This window comes from Callithrix jacchus, chromosome 1 (assembly GCF_049354715.1).
Source record: "Callithrix jacchus isolate 240 chromosome 1, calJac240_pri, whole genome shotgun sequence".
NCBI classification, from domain to species: domain Eukaryota; kingdom Metazoa; phylum Chordata; class Mammalia; order Primates; family Cebidae; genus Callithrix; species Callithrix jacchus.
Window position 1 is genome coordinate 206,029,793 of NC_133502.1, and position 23,770 is coordinate 206,053,562.

The following is a 23,770-nucleotide window of genomic DNA, read 5'->3' on the forward strand; positions in this document are numbered from 1 at the left end:
TGTGTCTAGTGAGGACCCACCTCTTGGTGTGTGGATAGCTGCCTTCTTGCTGTGAGCTCACATGGTCTTTCCTCAATGTGTGCTCTCGAGGAGGGAGAGTCAGTGGTCTCTTCCCCTTCTTATAAGGGCACTGATTTTGTCACATGGGTCCCACCCTCATGACCCAATCTAAACCTAATTCTAGAGGCCTCACCTCCAAATGCCATTACATTGCAGTTAGGGCTTCAACATAGGAAATTTGGAGGGACACAGACATTAAACCCATAACACTTTCAGAGTGGTCATATTGTAGATGGAGAAACTGAGGCACAGTCATGTAAAAATTGTTGTTTTTTTCCTCAGGTCTCGCAAGAAGTCTGCAAATGTAAAACTGGAAATGTATTTGAGAAGGAGAAAGTCAGGTTTGATTTCAAAATAGGATTATTCTTCAGGGTGACTCGAGATTTAGCCTGAGTTGAATTTGTCTCCCAACTCCTTCCCATTTTCTAGCTACCGTCGTTTTTTTTCACTATCACACTGACATGTGAATACAACAGAAGCTAACTAGAAATTTAACTTTCATTTTGTTATAAAGCAGACTGGTGCAGACAGGCCTCAAGATTATAGGACTGTGGAGAAATTCAGTTCTACTACTTGGTATAAACAAAAACGTCACTAGTGAATCTCTAGTTTAACATCTCTCAGGCCTTCAGTTTCATGTCAGGCTTTAATTGTAGAAAAAGACAGTCATTTTAGTAAGCAGATTTCTTTGAATTTTTGTTGATATACATTTGGTGTAAAGCATAGAAAACATCTTTATTCTGGGGCAAATGTGCACTTCCTTCAAAGACAGGAGGGAAGAGCCACAGACATGATTGGAAGGAAATGGCAGTAATTGGAGCATGAGCAGACAGATGGAGTGAGGGATGGATAGTGAGTGCATTTGGTGTTTTAGGTGGCCCCTAGGAGTACTGAGTTTCTTATTCTCCCCTATCACCCCAATACAAGCAGGCAACTTACATGGCTAAGGTTTCATTATCTAATCCATCACAGATCAGCTTGAATAAACCCATTGGCTGATGCTGATCTAGTTAGGAAAGTAGTGCAAAGCTGCTTGAGCCAGGATTGGGACAAATCGGATCAGAACTGCCATGTGAATCCTGGATGCATTTCTGTAATTTGGGTGGGCAAAGTAGTTTGGGAAGTTATTTACTCAGCCATGAGTTTTTTCATGTTGTCTTAGGGACTCTTGAGGGGAAAGTGTGTGGAGGATTTGATACATTTCTCTAGAGTATAGCCAGATTGATTGATCATTTGAGTGTGAACATTTTTTGGTCACTGATGCTCAGAAGTGACCTTTTAGTAGCATTTGGAGATACCCGTTATTTATTTATTTATTTATTAAAAATAGAAATGTGGTTTCACTATACTAGCCAGGCTGGTCTTAAACTCCTGACCTTGTGATCCACACACCTCGGCCTCCCAAAGTGCTGGGATTACAGGTGTGAGAGCCACTCCGCCTGGCTTTTTTTTTTTTTTTTTTTTTGTGATTGTTTAATTGTGACTTTTGTGAGTGATCCCTTAATCTGCGACCATAGCAGATGTGTCCCTTCTTTGTTTTAAAAGGGGAGATATTTTTGTTGCCAAACTTAATATGTAATTATATTTGTTATCCATGTATACTTGAAATATGATGTAGTAAAGAAACACCTGTTAGAGTTTCTCATATTGGGATTTGAATCCTGGCTTCTCTGCTTACCAAATGAATGACCTATTCAGCATCTCTGAGCTCCTGCTCACACATCTGTGAACTGGGAGAATTAACATACACTCTTATAAACTGCTATGATGAATAACTGAGATTCTTTAAAGTGCACTACATGTTTATTTCTTCCTTTTCTTATATCCTGCTATGCAGCACTCACTAAGTTCCTGCTTACTGTTTAATCTGTGTGGAGTGGTTAACATGCTTCGGATTGATGAAGTGCCAGAGTTGGGAACTACTGGAGATGAGCACGTGTTAAAGGAGAAGTCTCATTTGCTCATCATCCCTGGTGGAGGAGCGGAGTGAATCTGTTCATTGTGGTCTCTCTTGTCAGAGGAAGGGCAGACCATTCTTTGCTAAGGAGTAAAAGGACTGCTGCAGTATCACAGTATCTACATTGGGGACCTAGGTTTCCCAGAACCCGTGGGATCTCTGCTGGGAGGGTTGGTGACAGATTCACTGGCTGTTTTAGTGGTATGTGGAATGCAGGAACAGTGAAAATGCTGTGTTTCAAATTTTATAGGTTTTGGTAAGTATGCTGGTTCAAAGTGGCACTTTTTGTTCTCATTTTGTCTATGGAAATTGAGCTGGGATGCCTTTGTGTTGTTTCTCGTTGTCTCATTTCAGTCTCTTCAAACCCACTCTCCAGACTAACACAGTGATCTGTCTAAAAGAGCCAATCTGGCCGGGCGCAATGGGTCACGCCTGTAATCCCAGCACTTTGGGAGGCCGAGGTGGGCAGATGACTTGAGTTCTGTTGACCAGCCTGGCCAACATGGTGAAACTCTGCCTTTACTAAAAATATAAAAATTAGCTGGGTGTTGTGGTGCATGCTTGTAATCCCAGTTATTTGGGAGCCTGAGTCAGGAAAATTGCTTGAACTCAGGAGACGGAGGTTGGAGTGAGTGGAGATCCTGCCACTGCACTCCATCCTGGATGACAGAGCAAGACTCTGTCTCAAAAATGAAACAAAACAGCCAATTTGTTACTCCTCACTTAAAGAGTATTGTCTGTTCTCTCGTTTGGGCTGATTTCTGCATTAACTTTCAAGCTCCATCTCTTTCTACACTCCAAGTCCACGTCCAGGGGATTATAGTTTTCTGAGCAAATCGTGCACCCCAGGTTAATGAATACTTCTGTGCTTTTGTTTCTTTTCCTTCTACCCAAAGTTCCTGCTTCATCTCTTCTATCCCACATTCGGAAGTCTCCATTTTCAATAATGCATTTGGATATTGATTCCTCCTGGATGCCTTTTGTGACTACTCTCTTCTCTCTCACTCTCCTGCTGTCTTCCAAAACATCATGTCCATAGTTCTGTTAAAGGACTTTTTAGATTAATACTTGATTGAAAGTTTACCCCGCCACACTTACCCAGACAGGAAGACCCTTAGGAATCTGTAGGATTTAGCACCATGCCTAGGCCCCTTCACTAAGTAGTAAAGAAACTGTCCATTTTTGTTAAATTGAACTTTGTCTTCCTGCTTCTCAGTTGGGGCCTGCAGATGGCTTTAATAGTTTATCCAGATTTTCCCTGGGGGGGTCTGGCCCTTGGTCTGCTTTCCATCCCCTGTGAAGACTGCATGTTGTGTGATATGTGAATGTTACCTGATCTTCTCATTGATATCAGGGTTAAAGGTGAGAGAGGTGTCTCTGAAAACAGAAGCTGGAGGAGAATTTAACTGCTGAATGTGTTGGGTAGGCATGGCAACCTGATACTTAGTTTCCTGTGTTCAGATACTAATTGAGTGCACGTGTATATGTATGAAAAGCTCCTTTGTGATAGTGTGGTTAAGGAGAAAAGAGGAGCAACACAAGTGAGAGGGGCAATTACAGCCAACCTGTTTCAGTTCATTGGAGCAGGCTGTTGATTTCCTTTTTTACAGTAGTAGTTCGCATATATTACCACTGTTTGGGGTGAGAACGATTTGATCAGCTAGGGACTTTAACCTTTCCATTCTCAACCAGTGAATTTTGTCAGATGCTATAACTTGTTTTTTGTTTGTTTTGTTTTTGTTTTTTTGAGATGCCTCCTGAGTAGTTGCCATTGCAGGCATGCGCCGCCACGCCCAGCTCACTTTTGTATTATTATTATTATTTTTTTTTTTTTTTTTGAGACGGAGTTTCGCTCTTATTACCCAGTCTGGAGTACAATGGTGTGATCTCCGCTCACTGCAACCTCCTCCTCTCCTGAGTTCAAACGATTCTTCTGCCTCAGCCTCCTGAGTAGCTGGGATTACAGGCATGCACCACCATGCCCAGCTAATTTTTAATATTTTTAGTAGAGATGGGGTTTCATCATGTTGACCAGGATGGTCTCGATCTCTTGACCTCGTGATCCACCCACCTCGGCCTCCCAAAGTGCTGGGATTATAGGCTTGAGCCACCATACCCAGCCTCATTTTTGTATTTTTAGTAGAGACAGGGTTTCACCATGTTGGCCAGGCTGGTCACGAACTCCTGACCTCGTGATTTGCCTGCCTCCCAAAGTGCTGGGACTGCGCCCAGCCCTGTAGCTTGTTTTCATGGATCTGGGGAAAATACCAAGCGGAGACACTTCACAATACATGGTATTTTTCACATCACTCATATTGGATGTGTTTGAAAATAAGGAAGTTTGGTATTCTCTTAAATCTCAGTTTTGGAGATAGATTTATAGAAGTATTTTGTAAGAATTCTCTCTGGCCCTAGTTCTCCCCTCCTACTTTACTTTCAGCTTCTGGTTTAGGGTCCTGGATAATCCTTGTCTGTTCTAGCCAGTTTAGTAGGGGCCTCTTTAGCTGTAAATGATTATACTTTATAGTGCCTCTGGCATTTTTTATTCTAAATGAATAAAGGTGATTCTGAGAAGGGAATGAGAGACAGCAGCCTATAATATATCACTTTCTTTGCACTTACATGGCAGCTAGAAATTTCTGCCGGAAATTCAAGGCACAGGACACATGATAAATACCACTGATGAAGTAGATGACATTCTTGAATTGTCAAATGATAATGATTGAATAACTGCTTAAAAGCCTATTTTCCCAAGGGTGGAAAACAGCTTTCGAAGTTTAGACTTCCACATGGGTGTGTTCAACGATAAGACTTGGGTTGTTTTAGGGATGTAGGTTCCCAGATAACACCTTGCTATGTGGGATTTTTCCCATGTATAGGCTGGTTCCTTGGTTTCTCCTTTGTTGAAGAAGAGAGATTTTGCACCGGGTATTGGATATTTTATTCCAGGCGTGTGGTTTTTGAGGAGACATACTGTTTGTTTATTTTTTCTGGCTTCATTGATTTTTTTCAGATTCTAATTGGAAATACCACAAGCAAAGCATGATTTATCATGAGGGATGGGTGGTGTGGCTGTGGGACTGTCCTAGCTCTGGGGATTGGGGTGGAGGCAAAAGCTACGCTGGTAAAACTAGGGGAGCTACAGACAGGGCCTGGAGAGACTGGGGATGTCCAAATGTGGCCTGTAGCTATTGCTTGAGTTGAATACTTTTGGACAGAGGCTCATGGGAATTTCTTTCAGTTTATTTATTTATTTATTTTTGAGAATCTTTTCCCTGTACCAATTGGCAGTTTGAAGGAGTGGGCATTAATTGACGTCAGCCAGAATGGTTTTCAAAGTAGATCTATATGGATTTCATTAGGGGTTACTTTCAGGGCTGTGTGGCTTGTTCTGAGACAGGAGGATTTTGCTTCCATTTTCCTGGAAGTTGCTGGGACTTTGGGATGGGCCTGCTCTATTTATCTTGGGCCATTAGGCAAGTGGAAAAGCAGCTGCATAGTTAGCCCTGTTGCATGGAGTTTAGTTTCATAGTTCACCCTCTCTTGGGGATTTTTATACAGTCATACTTAAACAGCCTAAAGTTTGTTTTCCCCCCGTTTCTTTTTTTTCCCTTCTTCAGTTCAGTGGTCCACAGAAATTCTTGGGAGGGTGGGTAATAATTTCGGCTGGAGGGCAGGAATTGTAGATTTTTTTTAGGCCCACTTCTCCCCCACCTCTCATTCAACTTCTCCATATTCAGCTTCTCCCTCATCTGCAAAAACATCTGCAAATGAGGTCGCTATTGTCTAGTCAGACTGGCCTGTCCCTGAATTCATCTGAATATGTGGCTTTGACAGCTTTCACCTGCTGTTTCTTAGTTTCTAGGGGATGAGGTAGTAGGATTGTGTGATTTCAGAGTGAAAACTGGCAAAATTGAAAGATGTTTTGTGGTGATTCTCAACATCCACAAAGCTTAACTCGTTGGTTTGCACCTCATACAAGCTTCCAGGAACATGGTTACCGTTAGTGGCTGGCACAGTGGGTTTGAGGCTTTGTTGGAACTTCAGGAAGTCTCCCCTTTGGCAAAGCTTACAGGGAGTTGATAGTACTTGTTCTGAAAATCTGAGCCTGGTCTTATGCTACGCACACATTGTTTAAAAGAATGCAGAGTACTATTATACAGCTATTGCTTAAGCAGGCCATTTCATATACGTCTGTATTTGTTACATACTTACATAAGATTTTACTGTATGTTTTGTGTTATATTTGAACTTGAAGTCATAGTCTTACTCATGACTCTTATTAAGCTGATAGTAAATTGGCAAATTTTGATATCATCCAAGACTTTGAGGTAATGCCGGTTATATTCAAAAGGTCTATATTTGGGTTTAGAAACTAATTTTTCTGTTAGCTAGCTCCTCTCCATTCCCAGGTGCTGTTCACTACTTACTATAGACCTCTTCTGTTTCTCTACTTTGTTAAAAGTCTTTAGTTGCTTGTTGTGATACTGAATAGATCTTTTTGCTGCAGCATTTTAGCTTTGAGCTGGCTGTGTTGTACAGTGTTGGAGATCAGTTGGTTAACGTTGGCATTTCTTACCTTCAGACTTAAGCATTAAAGTGTGTTAAGTGCATGTAGCAGCCCTTCAGAAAGGTGCTCATCAGGGACTCTTAGTGATTTTTGTCAGCTGTATAAAAATGCTGTGATTAATAGATAACCTGTTTTCTGTGTGTGCATGCACCATTTTCTTTTATGCTCACTCTGCATTTCTCTCTCTAGGAGTAGTTTGTTTTTCAATCCTGGGGAGCCTATTTTAAGAAATCCCTTATTTGACTTTCTTGAGTTTGATGTATGTATCATTTATCCATTCTGGATTTTAGCTTTACTATGAATTATTTTTTGCAGTTTTAGAGGCAAATGGTAAATACTTTGGTTTAGCAGTATCCCAGAGCTTAAACCTAAAAAATTTGATTCAGCATTCTAAGATAGGAAATTATTTAATTTTAGCTGTATTGTATTTTTAATTTTAGCTCTTTGAGAAATAATAATAGGTATCATCCTGCCCATGCCCAAGCCCTCTACTAAAAAAGTTACATAACTTCGGACATTAGAATTAAACATATTTTTAAAAAAACCTATCACACTATACTTTTCATAAGCAGGTGCTGTGATGCTGAGATACTATGTAGCATTTTCCAAACTGACTTTTCCAAACCAGGATTTACACCCAAGTTCCCTACCTATAAGTTAATTCCCAACTCTTAAATTCATGAATACATATGTGGTGAAATGTCTCACTCTCATTTCTGCTTCCTACCTGTCCCGATCCCCTTTACCAAACAAGTAACCACTATTATTAGTTTGTTATCCCTCCTCCTCTCTCTTTAACACAAACAGTAGCATACGCTATATACTCTTTTTTGCTCCTTGCTTTTTTCCATTTACTGTATCAGAGGCTAATCTTTCAAATGCAATAGGGTCTATTAAAGTTTTCATTTGTGTGTGTGTGTGTGTGTGTGTGTTGCTTAGTGAAAGTTTTACCACTCTGAGATTTTTTTTTTTTTTTTTTTTTTTTTTGAGACGGAGTTTCGCTGTTCTTACCCAGACTGGAGTGCAATGGCACGATCTCGGCTCATTGCAACCTCCGCCTACTGGGTTCAAGCATTCTCCTGCCTCAGCCTTTCGAGTAGCTGGGACTACAGGCGCGCACCACCGTGCCCAGCTAATTTTTGTATTTTTAGTAGAGACAGGGTTTCATCTTGTTAACCAGGATGGTCTCGATCTCTTGACCTCGTGATCCACCTGCCTCTGCCTCCCAAAGTGCTGGGATTATAGGCGTGAGCCACCATGTCCGGCCCACTCTGAGATTTTAAAAAGTAGAAAGGACCTGCAGACAGACAACCCTGAGGTGATGTACCATCATTTCCACTTCACAGCTGTGGGATCTTCATTAAGTTACTTAGCCTATCTAAGCCTCAGCTTTCTTTGTAAAATATGTTATAGGGTCAGTGTAAGAATTAAAAGGAGGTACTGTATGTAATGTGCTTAGTTCAGGGCCTGACACATAGTAGGTATTCTATTATATAATAGCCATTTTTATTATTATGACTCAGTCCTATTTTCTTATTCTTGTCCCCAAGTGCTTTTTGAATTCTTCTTAAAGGTAGGAGCATTTTTTTTTCTTCTGGAGGGTCTCACTTGGTCCCCCAGTCTGGAGTGCAGTGGTGCTATCATAGTTCACTGCAACCTTGAACTCCTAAGCTCAAGCAGTCCTCTATCTCACCCTCCCAAGTAGCTGAGAGCATGGGCATATGCCACCATACCCAGCTAAGGGAAAATCTCTTAATTTTTGTAGCCTTGTGCCTAGGATATAATATAATAAGAACTGAGTAAATGTTTGTTGAAAAACAAACATTTTATACAATCTATTTTAAAAAATCTTCTTAATAATTTGTGTTGCTTTTTCTATAGTCATCCTCCAGATTTGAAGCATGGTGACTAAAATTGCACTTGATACTTTTATGTTGTTAATGGCCGGGTGATGCGGACCCTAGGGAGGAAGTGGGGATTATGGGAGAGACAGGAGACGCGAAGAATGGAGACAAGTCAAGGGATCTGATCAAGTCTCATTTATTAGGCACAAAGCAGCAGCTTATAAGCAAGCAAAGGCGGGAAAACTTGGGGTAATCGAGTCAGAGAGTAACCATGGAGATGAGGCACAGACTGGCCTCGTGATTAAGAAGAAAGTGGAGAAGAGATAAGTGGAGAGATAAGTGGGGCAGGATGTGGAGAGATAAATGGGGCAGGATGTGGAGAGATAACAAGGCCACAAGACTGCTTATCATCACCTTTAAGATAGCCAGATGGCTACTGCTTCCTACAGCCATGGTGGCTCACGCTGGGTAATCCCAACACTTTGGGAGGCCAAGGCAGGTGGATCACGAGGCCAAGAGATAAGACCATCCTGGCAAACATGGTGAAATCCCGTCTGTACTAAAAACACAAAAATTAGCTGAGTGTGATGGCACATGCCTGTAATCCCATCTACTTGGGAGGCTGAGGCAGGAGAATGGCTTGAACTGGGGAGGCAAAGATTGCAGTGATCCAAGATTGAGCCACAGCACTCCAGCCTGTTAACAGAGTGAGACTCCATCTGAAAAAAAAATGTATTTTATTATTTTTAAGAGATACTCTCATTCGGTCAGTCACTCAGGCTAGAGTGCAGTAGGATCATAGCTTAGTTGCAGCCTTGAACTCAAGTGATTCTCCCCCCTTAGCCTTCTGAGTAGCTGCACCCAGCTTCCATGTTACACTTTATAAAATGCATTTTACAGTTTATAAAATGCTTTCGTGCAGGCCCTTGTTTATTCTCTACAACCCTGAAAGATAGGTGATGATTCTTCCCGTGTTTCAGCTAAAATATACCTCGTTAAAGCTTAAGACTGGGATGTGGCAAAGCTGATGCTCTTACGCAGCTCTTGAGGCTCTTTATCCAGTGCCTTTTCATGATGCTTAAGACTGAAACAGTATGACTGATGAAGAATGGAGCGAATAGGGACTTCATTGGTTTGGCATGCCAAATGTTTAATATGGAAAACATTTTACCTGTTACCTGGCAGCTGATACATGTAGAACTGGGATAATTTGTTGTGGTATTCGTGATAATTTGTTGTTGTTTGTTGGTTTTTTTTTTTTTAACCTCAAAGTTATTCCATTTCTAATTTTATTGTTAGTTGAACAACAGATCGACAACAGATCAATAGATTGATAATTGTGGGTAGTAGAAAATCAACAGAGCTGTCTCTTTGTCTCTGTACAGGGGAGCTTCTTCCTTCTGTCTTCTCTCTTTACTTCTTGCCCATTAAACTCTCCACTCTTTAAAACCAAAAAATAAAAAATTTTAAAAAAATCAGAGCTGAAGGCATCTAGAAATTATCTGGACCAGCCCTTTGTGTTAGTCATGGAAAATAGTGTACTCATTTTTGTGGACAACATATATCTCAGGCTGAGAGAGAATGATAGCAAACAGTAAATTCAAACTTTGGCTTTAAGGCTCAGTAGAACCTTTCATTTCTTAGTCTTATTTCTTGGTATGATTTTTCTGAGAGTTTCTTGTATGGAGTATTTTCTTCTTCTTCCTTTTACATTTCCTTAATGCATATATATTCACATGGTTAATGATTCCAAATATGCAACAGGTAGAAGAGTCAAAACTCTCTGCTTTCTCCTAGCTGCCCATTTTATTTTTTTGAAAGTGACTAGTATCATTCATTATGTGTGTATCCTTCCAGAGATAGTGCCTACATAATACGTTGTTAAAAAACTTAATTGATAGTATTAGTATGCCTACTATTTTGCACTTTGCTTTGCTTTTCTGTTTGAAAATCATTTCATATCAGTTTGTAGATTTTTCTTCTATTCATTCACTTTCTGGACTGTTAGTACAGGACCTCATACAGTATGATTCTGCATTTTAATGGAATCATGAAATCACAGGATGGGAGATCTAATCTACATCTCTATTCTTTCACATGAATACCCTACAAATACCTGATGGTGATAACCTTTTAGAGATGTCTGAGTGAAAGATTGAAATCCTCATCTCTCCATGTGCCCCAGTCAGCTGTCTCTGGTCTTTTTGCACTGGTAGAGCGCACTATGGGCGAGATATTGTATATGTCATTGAGTTAGTAATTATACTCAGCATCTGCCATGAGTCATTGTACATGGAATCTAACTGCAGTGTGATTTTTATTCATGATGACATCTTGTATACCAGATGTTTCCCAGATGCCTGGGTTTATCCTGATTGAATGCCACTGATGTCAAGATGCTGTTCAGTGAACCAAGTTTTGTGTTGAATTGTGAGAAAGGAAGGTTTAGTTTCCAGTAGGTGTTCCCATCTCAGCAGCCATCATTGCTGCAGGCTACCCTTAACCCCTTGTCTGTGGGAAGTCCTAGGATTGAGTGAATGCTCTTCTTCCCTGGGCTGTGGCCTCTCCGTGACTCAGACTTGATGGGAAGTAAGTAGATTTGGTTCAACAAATAGAGAATATAAACACACACATATGTGTGTGTATACTGAACAGTAATTGGATTCTGATTCAGATGTAGAATTGATGTCAGGCGCAGGCTTGACTGTAGTTCAGTTAACCTTTATAGACTTCTGCATTTAAAGATATGAAATAAATTTGCTTTTTTAGAGTTGGCATCTGCAATAGCCCTTTTTCTTCATGAAAATATAGAAGAGGTATTGTTTTAGCTGTTGAGAGAATGATAATGAGGCCAGTGGGGTTGTGTCTCACTCTCTAGGTGAATGTTGACCTCTACTCATTTCTGATCTCACCATACAGTCTTGGTGGTCCCAAGGCTGTGCAGTAGATGAATTAGGCCCGCTCAGTCTCTGTGGCCCGAGTCACACAGGTTGGTGTTCCTTCCCCAAGCAGTGAATGGAAGCAGGCAGGGCACCAGATGCTGTGTTGTTTCCCCTATTGCTTTTTCCTTCACACCCGGTATAAGGTTTCCAGGCATTTGTGCAACTTGATAGCAGTCCAGAGATGGGTTGGCAGGTGGCTCGGGTTACTCCCATATTCTTGATAAGAGCAATCAATCTGGGCTAGTGGCTGCTGAGGGGTGGGAGTTATACTGCCTGCATTTTGCCCAGCAGGAATGATGTGGGTCTCAGTAGTGTTTTAGGACTCCAAGAATGAAACCAAGGCAAGTTGGGAGGTCTGGCCAGCATCTCTAGGGCAGCAGCACACATTGAGATGCAGATTTTACCTTAGAAGAGAAGGGTTTTAGGGAATGGTGGCACACAGGAGTGAAAGAAGTACCAGCATAGGAAGGGCAAAGTGTGGACCTGAGAAATGGAAATGGTGTTTTCTTACCCCACCTGGTAACCTAAAACCCAGTTGAAGAATTTATTGAGTCTCATATTGCAAGGCACGGTGACTTAAATTTGCTGGGGACAGTGGATATATATAGATAATTTTAATACACTGTGATCATTGCTTGGATGGAAGTATTCATAGAGTATATGTGGAAGTGTAGTGGCAGGTGGTTCTGTGGTAACATATACTCTGTGAATACCTCTGTCTGAGAAGTTATCTTTAATATTTTAATACAGTATACTGTATTAGCATACACTGTATTAAAGCACACTGTATTAAAATATTGGGTCATGAAGGCCCTTTCTGTCTGGGCACAGTGGCTCATGCCTGTAATCCCAGCACTTTGGGAGGTCAAGTGGGTGGGTCACTTGAGCCCAGGAGTGCGAGACTAGTCTGGGCAACATGGTGAAACCCTGCCTCTACAAAAAAACAAAACAACAACTTGGGTATAGTGGTGTGTGCCGTTAGTCCCAGCTACTTTGTAGGCTGAGGTGGGAGGACCGCTTGAGCAGATGCTGCAGTGAGCCATGATTGCACCACTGTACTCCAAGCTGGGCAACAGAGCGAAACCTTGTCTCCAAAAAAAAGGAAGGCCCTTTCTGGTAGCAGAAGTTCTGTCTCTAATCTTACTTAGCTGTGTGTCCTTTAGGCAAGTTACTTAATCCCTCTGTGCTTGGTTTTTTATTTGTAAAATGTAGATAATAAATTAGGTTGTTGTATTAAATGAGTCATCACAGTTTTGTGTGTTATCTGTGGTTACGGTGGTTGTTACAGCACAAAGAACAGGCACCAGAGACCATGGCAAACACAGGATGACTGGAGGGCTGCAGAGTTCAGTGTTTATTGTATTCACGGAAAGACTTTTAGTGTTAACTGTGCTGGGTACATACAGAAGCAAATGGTGAGATGTTAACTGTGTGACTGTGTAAAATATATGATGAGAGTCAATGTTTTTGAAACTGTATAAAAAGAACATTGATGTGAGAAGTTTCAGTGTCCTGTGGCAGTTTCAGAGAAGGAATCTTTCTTTCTTCCTTCCTTCCTTCCTTGTTTCCTTCCTTCTTTCCCTCCTTCCTTCCCCCCTTCCCCTCTTCTCCCTTCCCCCCTTTCCCCCATCCCCCCTTCCCCCCTTTAGCTTTCTTGGCATTTTGAAGATAGATTGTGTATTTTACTTTAAGGTAGGACAATACTTAACTATTTCAGACAGGTATGAATCTTTCCTTGTTTTTTTTTCTTTGAGGTAGTATCTCTGTGGCCCAGGCTGGAGTGCCGTGGTCTAATCTCACTGCCCCCTCCTCCTCCCAGGTTCAAATGATTCTCGTGCCTCAGCCTCCTGAGTAGCTGGGATTGCAGATGTGTGCCACCATGCCCACCTATTTTTTTCTATTTTTAGTAGAGATGGGGCTTCATTGTGTTAGCCAGGCTGGTCTTGAACTCCTGGCCTCAAGTGATCCACCTGCCAAAGTGCTGAGATAAAAAGCATGAACCAACACCGCATATTCTCACTCATAGGTGGGTGATGAAAAATGAGAACACATGGACACAGAAAGGGGAGTACTAAACACTGGGGTCTATTGGGGGGAAAAGGGGAGGGCCAGTGGGAGGGGGAGGTGGGGAGGGATAGCCTGGGGAGAAATGCCAAATGTGGGTGAAGGGGAGAAGAAAAGCAAAGCACACTGCCATGTGTGTACCTACGCAACTGTCTTGTATGCTCTGCTCATGTACCCCAAAACCTATAATCCAATAAAAAATTAAAAAAAAAAAAAAAAAAAAAGCATGAACCACTGCTCTCGGCCCCTATTTTTTGTTAAACCTGTAGGAGAAACCATTTTAGATCAGAATCAATCCATTCATCCATCCTTTCTTCCTTCTCTCTGTTCGTTTTTCTCTAAAAGGGAAAAAGTGCTAACATTTTAAACACTTTCGTTATTTATATTAAATGTAATCCTCTCTTACTGTGTAAGAGCCCTTGTCCTTCTTTTGCTTGGAGACAAAATTTTATTTAACAAAATTTGAATGTTTACCACACGTTAAGCACTACTAGAGGCTGGGGTTAGTTACAGAGTTAATGGAGTGTTCTTAGGAAACTTGAGTTTTAGGAGAGGTGTATAGAACAGCTGTAAAATTAGAATAAAAATTTGATAACAGTGTATTGATAAGGGTGTAAGTAGAGAAACAGGAACTCAGATTGCTTGTAGTGGTGAAAAGTCACATAACTTCCATGAAGAGCTATTTATCAATGTCTATTAAAATGTAAAATGCACATACTTGTTGACTCAACAGTTCCACTTCTAGGAATTTATCCAACAGATACTCTTGCATCTGTGTGTAAGAATATGCATTATAGCATTATTTGAAATAGTAGAAGGTTGAAGAAACAAACATGCTCTTTGACAGGAAATCTGCTAACTAAAATAAGGTACCGGTGATTGGATTATCCTGCCACTTCAGGAACATATCCTTAAAAGGGTAGGTGTAGTAGTATAGTCTTTGTTCATTAAGGAAAAAAAAGAGAAAACAGAAAAGAACAAAGAAAATCTGTATTTGGTTATGTTGTATACATAGAGTTGTGCTCACTTCCAGCAGACAATCTTATTTTCTGTTTCTCATCTGTCTGCATCCTCCAAGAAACTTTCCCTCTGTTTGGAACCACAGGTTCAGTGCCTCATGAAAACAACTTGAAACTTATGTTTTGTTTTATTATATTTGAGTTTACATGAAGCACTTTCTACCATGTGGGCATTTTGCTCTTCATATCATGGAATGCTGTAACACCATTGTTTTGTCCATTAGAGGCTTTCAAAAATTTTATCAACATTTAAGTGCTTAGTTTCTACAGTATACTAGGGCTAGCAGCAGGTAGGCCGGTGATACTATTTTCACATATCCTACATATTTGCACCTTTTGGTTGCTCTTTCTGTTAATTAAGGAGAGAATTTCTCCTTTGAAGCTGAAATGTTTTATGCTTTAATTCCACTCAAAGACAAATTATTCTGGAAAGCTTGAGCTAAACCTGGTCAGATGCTTCTGTGTTATGAGAGAGGGATTGAAATAAACTCTTTCAGCTAAAAATAATTTTGCTCACAAGTTACCAAAAATGGCCGACTAGAAATGCTTTTTAAGATACTTGTCTAAGCTACCATAAGCTAAAGGTCAAGAAAAAAGTTTAGAACACATTATGGGAACCGATTGGCTGTATTTTGCTAAAGTCTTTGCCAAACCTCCTATTCTGTAATTACCTCATGAGTCAAAAGCTGTTGAAAGTGGTATGCTTTAGATTCCGTGGGGACCTAGAGAATCTTTGAGTGGAACACATATGCTGCCTATCTCTTCTGACAATGAATTTGTACCTCTGGAAGGCTCTAGGTTTAGGTGAAAATTGGACACTTAATTCTAAAGCTGTTATACATTGCCTATGCCAATTAATTATTTAAAATCCTTATCTTCTGTTGCAGAGCAATTTTTGATCTCGGAATATTTGTCAGACCCCACAAAGTGCCAAGTGATGGGTGTTTAGCATGTGGAATTGTCGTCAGTGTTCTGTCATTTTGTGAAGTTACTTCTTTGCATCTCACTGAATTGTAGAATTAAGAATCACTCACATTTGTGAGCAGCACCTTCTATTTGCAGTGTGACCATTTATCATCGGAGTTTATATTTTATACTTTCTTCTGGACCCTCAGTATGCTTTAAAGATTATCCAGAGGATTCCTTTGCAGCAGCAGTGTATGCCACTGATTGGTGGTCGTAGCCTTGAGAAACTAGAGAGGCATGTTGACTTTCCTTAAGGTTGCTTAGTATTGTAGAATAAAATCCTGAATTAGGATGAAATTCAGAGAGAGTTGTTTTTCCCTGTAAACATTCTTTCGAATACAGCCAGAATTAAGCCAGGATGGGTTTTCTTCCTAATTTTAACACCTATTTATTGAGCATCTAATGTGTATGGGGTTATGAGAAGAGAAGTTGAATGGGCTTATGTGAGAGGAACTCAACCTTTCTCCAGTTAGAGAATGGGAGTCTGCAGGCAGAGGTGGTATTGACCCTTTGAGGAGAGAGAGAAGTTTTAGAAGTAGCTGCTATTCCTGTGTAATAAGGATTCATCAAGAAGTGGGATGAAAGGATTGCTAAGTCTCAGTGAAGTGCCAGCTGGGATTGAGTTGATCCTGATAGTTTTAATTTTTTTTTTTGAGACAGAGTTTTGCTCTTGTTGCCTGGGCTGGAGTGCAATGGCGTGATCTTGGCTCACTGCAACCTCTACCACTCAAGTTAAAGTGATTCTCCTGCCTCAGCCTCCTAAGTAGCTGGGATTATAGGCTCCTGCCACCCATGCCCAGGTAATTTTTATAGTTTTAGTAGAGACCGGGTTTTACTGTATTGGCCAGGCTGGTCTCAAACTCCTGATGTCAGGTGATCCACCTGTCTTCGCCTTACAGGCGTGAGCCACTGCACCTGGCTGTTTTTTAACTCTATCAGACAGTACTCAGAAGTCCGTGAGTTTAGCTGAGTGCACATTACCTAGGGCCAAGTATCGATAAACTGGGTTGAACCGGTTCAGGTGGAATAAGGGGGTGGGAGAATACAAAGGACAGGAGGAGCTTTTCATACAAGTTTGAGATCTTGACATTAGAAGAGTTTGGGGTAGCAATGAAGTGTAAGGATCCAATGGATGAGTTTGGTTTAGGTAGAGCCCCCAGGAAATAAGTAGGTTGAAGAACTTGGAGTCTAGCTTTTGAGAGTGTTGTCACCTTGAGTGTTGAAATGATCTGGGTCTAAGCACTGAAATCACCGGGCAAATCGAGAGAAAGTCATGGAGCCTGGGAAAGTGGAAAGAATGAGGTGTAAGTGGTTAACTCAGTGACTCTCAACTGGGGCAATTTTGTCCCCTCAGTGGACATTGGCAATTTCTGGAGACATTTGTGAGTTTTATAATCGTGGAGGACTCACTGGCATCAGGAGGGTGGAAGCCAGAGATGTTATTTTAACACCCTCAGATGCACAAGGCAGTCCCCTACAATGAAGAATTATCTGGCACAAAATGTCAGTAATGCCGAGGTTGAGAAACTCTGCAGTATCTTTAAAAGAGCAATTGTTAAGTAAAGGGAATGGTTGTTGCATGTGACTGTTTCTCTCCCCTTCTACACTGCTTTGTAGAGCTCTCCACATCCATTTGTTCCTTCATTTAGTGACCGTTTATGGAGCTCCATTTATGTGCAAAGGTACCATGCTAGGTAGTCATTAGGAATATAAAATTAATTAGGCATCACCTCTTTCTTAAAGTTTTTTTTTTTTCTTCCCCCTTAGTGATCCTTGTTCTGATTAAAGTTTATTTTTAACTGTGAATTAATATGCAAGTATATTCTTAGAAATAAAAAGCCAACAACTCAAATGTATGAGGCCAGTGGCCACTTTGACCGCCACCTCCAATCTCCGTTCTTTCCGAGGTACCCAGTGCTGTCAGTTTAATACGTGTAGCTGGACATTTGGAGGTTGCTTCCCTACATCTAGTTTTTTTCCCCCTCTTTTATGCCATGCTAAGAAGTTTAGTTTTGAAAATATGTCCTAGGCTGCAAGTTTCTTACGATAGGGACCAGGTTTTTGGTTTTTCTTTTTGAATTATTATAATACAAGGTACACAGTTGTCACTCAGCTGTGTTGCTGAATATTGAATGAATTGAACCAATAAATGAATGAGGAGCAAAAATAATGCCAACTCCTAGTAATGGTCTTCAGGCTTTGGAAAGCTGCAAAGTATGTTTATGGGAATAATGAGTTGATGTCAGGATGTGAAAGAAGAAAAGAGTGAAGAAAAAATCAAAGTTATAAGAACAGAGAAGGGGGTGCCAGCAGGCCCAGTTGATAAGCTGTCAGAAGACGAAGTTGGAGAAGGAACAGCTTCATTGTATAGGGGTTCAAAGAGTGTCTTTTGAAGAAAGGAGAATCTTTTTAAGAAAGTAATTGCAAATTAGTAATTGGAAAAACTTAACTAATGTAGGAGCTATTTAGACTAGAAGAGTCCTGCTGGGCGTGGTGGCTCATGCCTGTAATCCCAGCACTTCGGGAGGCCAAGGTTGGGGGATCATCTGAGGTTAGAAGTTCGAGACCAGCCTGGCCAACATGGTGAAATCCCATCTTTACAAACATACAAAAAAAAAAAAAAGCTGAGTGTAGTGGTGTATGTCTGTAATCCCAGATATTCAGGAGACTGAGGCAGGAAGATCACTTGAAACTGGGAGGCAGAGGTTGCAGTTAGCTGAGATTGTGCCACTGCACTCCAGCCTGGGTGATGGAGTGAGACTCCATCTCAACTAGAAGAGTCCTGAAGTTCTTTTTGGAGTGTTGGTGTGATAGAAGCATTAGTAGTTTCTTTTATGTTCTGGAGAAATTCTGTGCACATAAATATTTATAGATTTATACCCCGTTTATATACCAAAAGATTCTTCCTTATTTTTCACCGAAGAAAATGTCTTAGAGAACATTTTATTTGTTACTCAACCTAATTCTTTTAAATGACTACATAGTATTACATAGTAAGGTTTTATGTTTTTTGTTTTTTTCAATCATAATTTGTTTAAGCATGTTCTATTGCTCGACATTTAGCTCATTTCCAGACTTTTGCTATTAGAAACAACGCTGCTTGTATATATATTGCTGTGCGCATAAGGTAAGAACAAGGGGACAGATTCTGAGAAGTGGAATTGTTTTCCAAGGGTCTGCACATTTAAACTTTTGATAGGTGTTGCTGAGTATCAGAGGGACGTTTTTCTATTATGTTGCCATACTTTGATTTTTCACAAGCTGAAGTAAAAATGATATCTTGATCCTGGCCTTTTAATTTGTTTGTTTGTTTGTTGTTTTTTCTTTTTCTTCTTTTTGTTTTTGAGACAGTCTTGCTCTTGTCCAGGCTGGAGTGCAGTGGCACGATATTGGCTCACTGCAACCTCTGCCTCCCGGGTTCAAGCGATTCTCCTGCCTCAGCCTCCCAAGTAGCTGGGATTATAGGTGCCACCATCATGCCTGGCTAAGTTTTGTATTTTTCGTAGAGACGGGATTTCACCCCGTCTGTTGACCAGGCTGGTCTTGAACTCCTGACCTCAGGTGATCCACCCACCTCGGCCTCCCAAAGTGCTGGGATTACAGGCGTGAGCCACCACCTCTGGCCTGGCCTGTTTTTTTTTTTTTTTTAGATAGGGTCTTGCTCTGTTGTCTAGTCTGGAACGCAGTGGTGTGATCAAAGCTTAGTATAACCTTGAATTCCTGGACTCAAGCCATCCTCCTGCATTGGCTAAAAATACAAACATTAGCCACGCACTGTGGCGGGTGCCTGTAATCCCAGCTACTCGGGAAGCTGAGGCAGGAAAATTGCTTGAGCCTAGGAGGCGGAGACTGCAGTGACCCCAGATCTGCAACCTCCTCCTCGGGTTCAAGCGCTTCTGCTGCCTCAGCCCCTCCAGTAGCTGGGATTACAGGCGGGCGCCACCACTCCCGGTTAAGTTTTGTATTTTTAGTAGAGACGAGGTTTCAGCATGATGACCAGGTGGCTGGGATTCCTCCGCCTCACCCCAGATCCCCGGGAGAGGCCAGCACGGCCCTCCCATGGGTGTCAGAGAGATGCGATGCGGGTCCCTCTCCCTGGGAAGGGGCGGGCTGGGTCCAGTCCGCAGGGCCCCTCCTGGCGCTGACTTAGGATGGAGTTGAGGTGCGGCGGCGCTGGACCCCAGGACCCCTGCCTGCCTCCTGGGGAGCCGGGTGACCCAGGCAGCCCCGGTGAGGCCCCGGGCTCCTACAGGACGGATGCGGACAGGGAGGCTTGAGGGAGGCTGGACTGTCTGTCCCTCAAGCCCCCAGCTTTCCGTGGTTCTAAGGGCCCCCTCTGCAAAGGGACCAGGGAGCCCTCCCTGCATCCTGAGGCGCCGCGCTTGAGGGACCCCAGAGCTCCGGCCAGGCCGCTTCCTTTGCGGATCGTGAAGCTGAGGTCCAGAGGAGGGCAGGGGCAGGTCCTGGAAGCTCCGCAGGCAAAGGGAGCCAATCTCGGGGCTGGGGTCACAGGGCTCCACTCCTGTGATCTCTAGGGCCCTAGAGCCGGGAGGAGACACTGCGTACCTTTCGTCCACCGGTGGGGCTGGGCAGAGGCTCAGCCTGTGCCGCAACGCGAAGCCGTTTCTGTGGAGTACGAGCCGCGGCCCCTTTAAGAGGGGGTGGTGCTTCAGCCAGTCGCTAGGGTCGCTGCGCGCCTCTTCCAAAGCCGAGGCGGCGCTTTCCGCGGGGCCCTGGCAAAAGCCGCGGCGTTGCTGAAGCGAACGGAAGCAGCGGCGATGTGGTCGGAGCGAGCCAAAGCGGCGGCCAGAGTCTGGGGCGTAGTCCTAGTGGGCAGAAGTGCAGTCGACGTCGCAGCGAGCAGAAACGGCGAGCTTCGGAGAAGCCGTGGTGGCTTCCATGTGATGGGGAAGCAGGAGGGACGCTTCCGCGGTAAGTGGCGGGGCATGGACCCCCCCCCCCCCCACGGAATGCTCCGGGCCCCGCTGCTCCTTCCCCACCGCTCGCTTTTGGGCCCTGACTCCTTGTGGGCATCTGGGCCCCAGTAGTCTGCGTGGCGGTGGTTGTGGGGTCCTGGCCGCCGCAGCGTGCGCACCCTGGCCGGGAACGGTGTGCGACCCGCGTCCAGCCTATAGCACCTGGCCCAGAGGCCGCGGTGAAGCGCGGGACCTGGGACTCTCGGAGCCCCTGGCCCTCTGAGCTGAGGTCCAGGGTTATTTTGGTGTTTCAGGACCTTAAGAGAGAGACCTCGCTAGAACCCAATAGAACAGGTGACATTTGTAGTGTGAATTCTTTGAGGAGTCTCCAGGTAGTTCGCTGTTTTCCGTAGTGTCTATTCTGATTTTCATTTACAGTGTATGAGTTCCCTTTTTTCCAAAACCATACCCGTGTTCCTTTTTTTTTTTTCCTTTGGAGACAATCTCGTTCTGCCCCGCCGGAGTGCAGTGGTGCCATCTGACCTCACTGCAACCTGCGCTCCCGGGTTCAAGCAATTTTCCTGTCTCAGCCTCCTGAGTAGCTGGGACTACAGGGGCCCGCCACCACGCCAGGCTAATTTTTGTATCAGTAGTAAAGACGGGGTTTCTCCATATTGATCAGGCTGGTCTCCAACTCTTGACCTCAGGTGATCTGCTGCTTCGGACTCCCAAAAGTTCTGGGATTACTGGCATAAGCCACTGAGCCTGGCCTCTCCTATTTTTGAGAAACTTTCTAGGGATATTTAATAAGTGTGAGATTATCTGTGTGTGGGTTTCAATTAAACCACACACAGTTAATTAACTTTGTTGGATAGTTAATTTTGAGGACCTTTTATCTGTTGTTCGATTTTCTGTCGCAGAATTGTCTGTTCAGGTCCTTTGCGAAATATTAGATTGTTTTGCTACTTTGTAGTGTTTTTTTGTGTACACCTTAGATGACAACTCATGAATTACATGACTACCTGAAATTTTTGCCTAATCTATAGGATGCTTTTTTAATTTGGAAGGTAGTTTCTTTGCCGTGCAGAAACTTTTCAGGTTGATGTAGTCCATGTTTATTTTTGCGTTTTATGCATGTAATTAGGTCACCCATATAAGAAAATACTTATCAGTGACAAAGCATTTAATTGTCAAGGAGGTTTCTCTTCCAGGGTGTTTGTTTCTTTCTCTCTTTGCAAAGGTGAGCAGAGAGTCAAGTGACCCAGAATATATGCTCAACCTGTGTTTTAGTTAAAAACATTTTGTGCTTTATGGTCTTTTGTTCTGGTCTTCGGGGGTTTTTTTGGCTTGTTTGTTTTTTTGCGGCGGGGGGGTGTTGATTTTCATATACCATGTAAAATCAGGGTCCTTTTTCTCTCTTCTGCATTCAGTTAACATTTTTCTCAAAGGTATTCATTGAGCAGACTCTGCCTGCCACACTGCGGTGGTCTTTATCAAAGTGAGTTGACTATGTTCATATTTGCGTTGATCTTGTTTTGGCCTCCCCATTTTCATCCACAATTCTAGGTATTGTTTTTATCCAGGTACCATATATGTGCTGCATGACTGCAGCTTGTCAGTGTGATTTAATATCGAGGATTGTGGGTCCTCACTTTGATTGTATTTCTCAGGATTCCTTTAGATATGAATTGCTTTTATGGTTCCCTGTGATTTTTAGCAATATGTATTTATTTCTGTTAACTTTTTTTCCACAACATAAAGGTGCATAATTAGGGGTACATTTTCACACGTATAGATTGGGTAATGAACAAATCAGGGTACTTAGGATCTCTATTCCTTCTTCATAAGGTATTATTTTTCTGTGGTGAGAACACATAAAATTCTCCTTTCTTGTTCTTTTGAAAAATATAATATTGTTAACTCCGGTCACCAGGCTGAGGAGAACACTCAGTTTGATTCCTTTAAAGTTAAGATAACTTTGCTTCCATAACCAATCCTACTCCCCCTCTGTCTCCTAGACCCTGGTAACCAATATTGTGCTTTTTACCTCTTTAAGAGAGACATCTTAAGATTCAGTGTTTGTCTTTCTTGGCCCAGCTCATTATGTTTAACATAATGTTTTCCAGGTTCATCTGGGTTGCTCCACATGACACTGTTTCATCATTTCGGTGGCCGAAGAATATTTCGTAGTGTATGCATACGAGAGTTTCTTGATGCCGTTGTGGATGGACAGGTAGGTAGAATGTATACCCAGTAGAGGGAATGCTAGCTGGTATGCTGTTTTTCCTTTCTATTCTTTGCAGGACCCCCAACTGTTTACAGCGTTAATACTAATTTACGTTTCCACAAACAGTTCCCCTTTGTGGAAATTCATACTAGAAGTTGTCTTTTTAAATATTTTAATCTGTTTGTAATGTTCATTCTAGTTGGAGTGAGATAAGGTCTGAGTGTGATTTTGATCTTCATTTTTCTCATGCATAGTAACGGTAACCACATTTTTGCAAATGTTGCATCAGTTTCTTGTCTGCACAAATATCTCTTCAGGTTATTTGGTTTGGTTATTTTTGTCCTTTTTTTTTTTTGGCCAGCTGGTAGTGTTACTGGCTTGTACCTTTTCAAAAATAACCTCTTATCCAACTGAATGTTTGCCCAAATGTTTCTTACAGTTTTTAGTATGCTTTTTCATTTTGTTCATTGTTTGTTAGACACAAACTCTTCAGTGTGACGTGGCCCCACATGTGTATGATTTCTTGGTTAGCTGTGCTGTTGGTTACTAATGAAGAAAAAACTCAATTACTACCAAAGCAGTCCATTGTCCACGATTTTCTTTTCCTTGTATTTTTGTTTTTGCAAATCATGAGCATACATCCAAGTTGCAATAAATATCCGCACACCGAGGTTGTCTTTATAGGAGCTTTATGGTTGCAAGTTTTGTGTATAATCTTTAATCCTTTTCAGTTGATTATTGTGTATTTCATACCATGAGAGTCCTGTAGTATTCTTTTGCATATGGATACCTAGTTTTGAAAACCTTCCCCATTGTGTCAGTTTGGTAGTGTTTTGAAAAAATGTATTCACTCTATATAAATTTCTGTTTATTATTAAGCACCTTCATTTTGCTCACTGGTCTGTGTTTCTCTGTGTTTACCAGTAGCATATGGGTTGGTTAGGGATTTTCATTTAATTAGAACTCAGGGAATGTGATACATGCCACATGGTTTGTGTTTCTCAGGGTAACTGTGGAAATTCAGGGTGTTTCCCATTTCCATATAAATTTTGGCATTGTTTTCTTTATATATATGTTAAAACACCATTTGCCATATATAAATGTATATAATTAGAGGGTACAGGGAAGATTTTGATACATGTGTATTCTGAGTAATGATCAAATTGGGTTATTTAGCATCTCTTCACCTCGTATAGTTATGATTT

The 23,770-nt window shown here is 42.0% G+C and overlaps 1 protein-coding gene across 22 annotated transcripts in view; it reads left to right on the forward strand.

Moving 5' to 3' along the window:
• LOC100406723 (myosin-9) overlaps positions 1-23,770 on the forward strand; it is a 127,314-nt gene that overhangs the window by 71,828 nt on the left and 31,716 nt on the right. For 19 of the 22 annotated variants that reach the window (XR_013522931.1, XR_013522930.1, XR_013522938.1 and 16 more), the window contains one exon: positions 22,465-22,571. The gene's annotated coding sequence lies outside the window, so the exon portion shown is untranslated. Of the gene's footprint in view, positions 1-20,132; positions 20,355-22,464; positions 22,572-23,770 lie in introns of those variants that run through there. The other 3 variants (XM_078339278.1, XM_078339259.1, XM_078339305.1) reach the window with 1 other exon arrangement.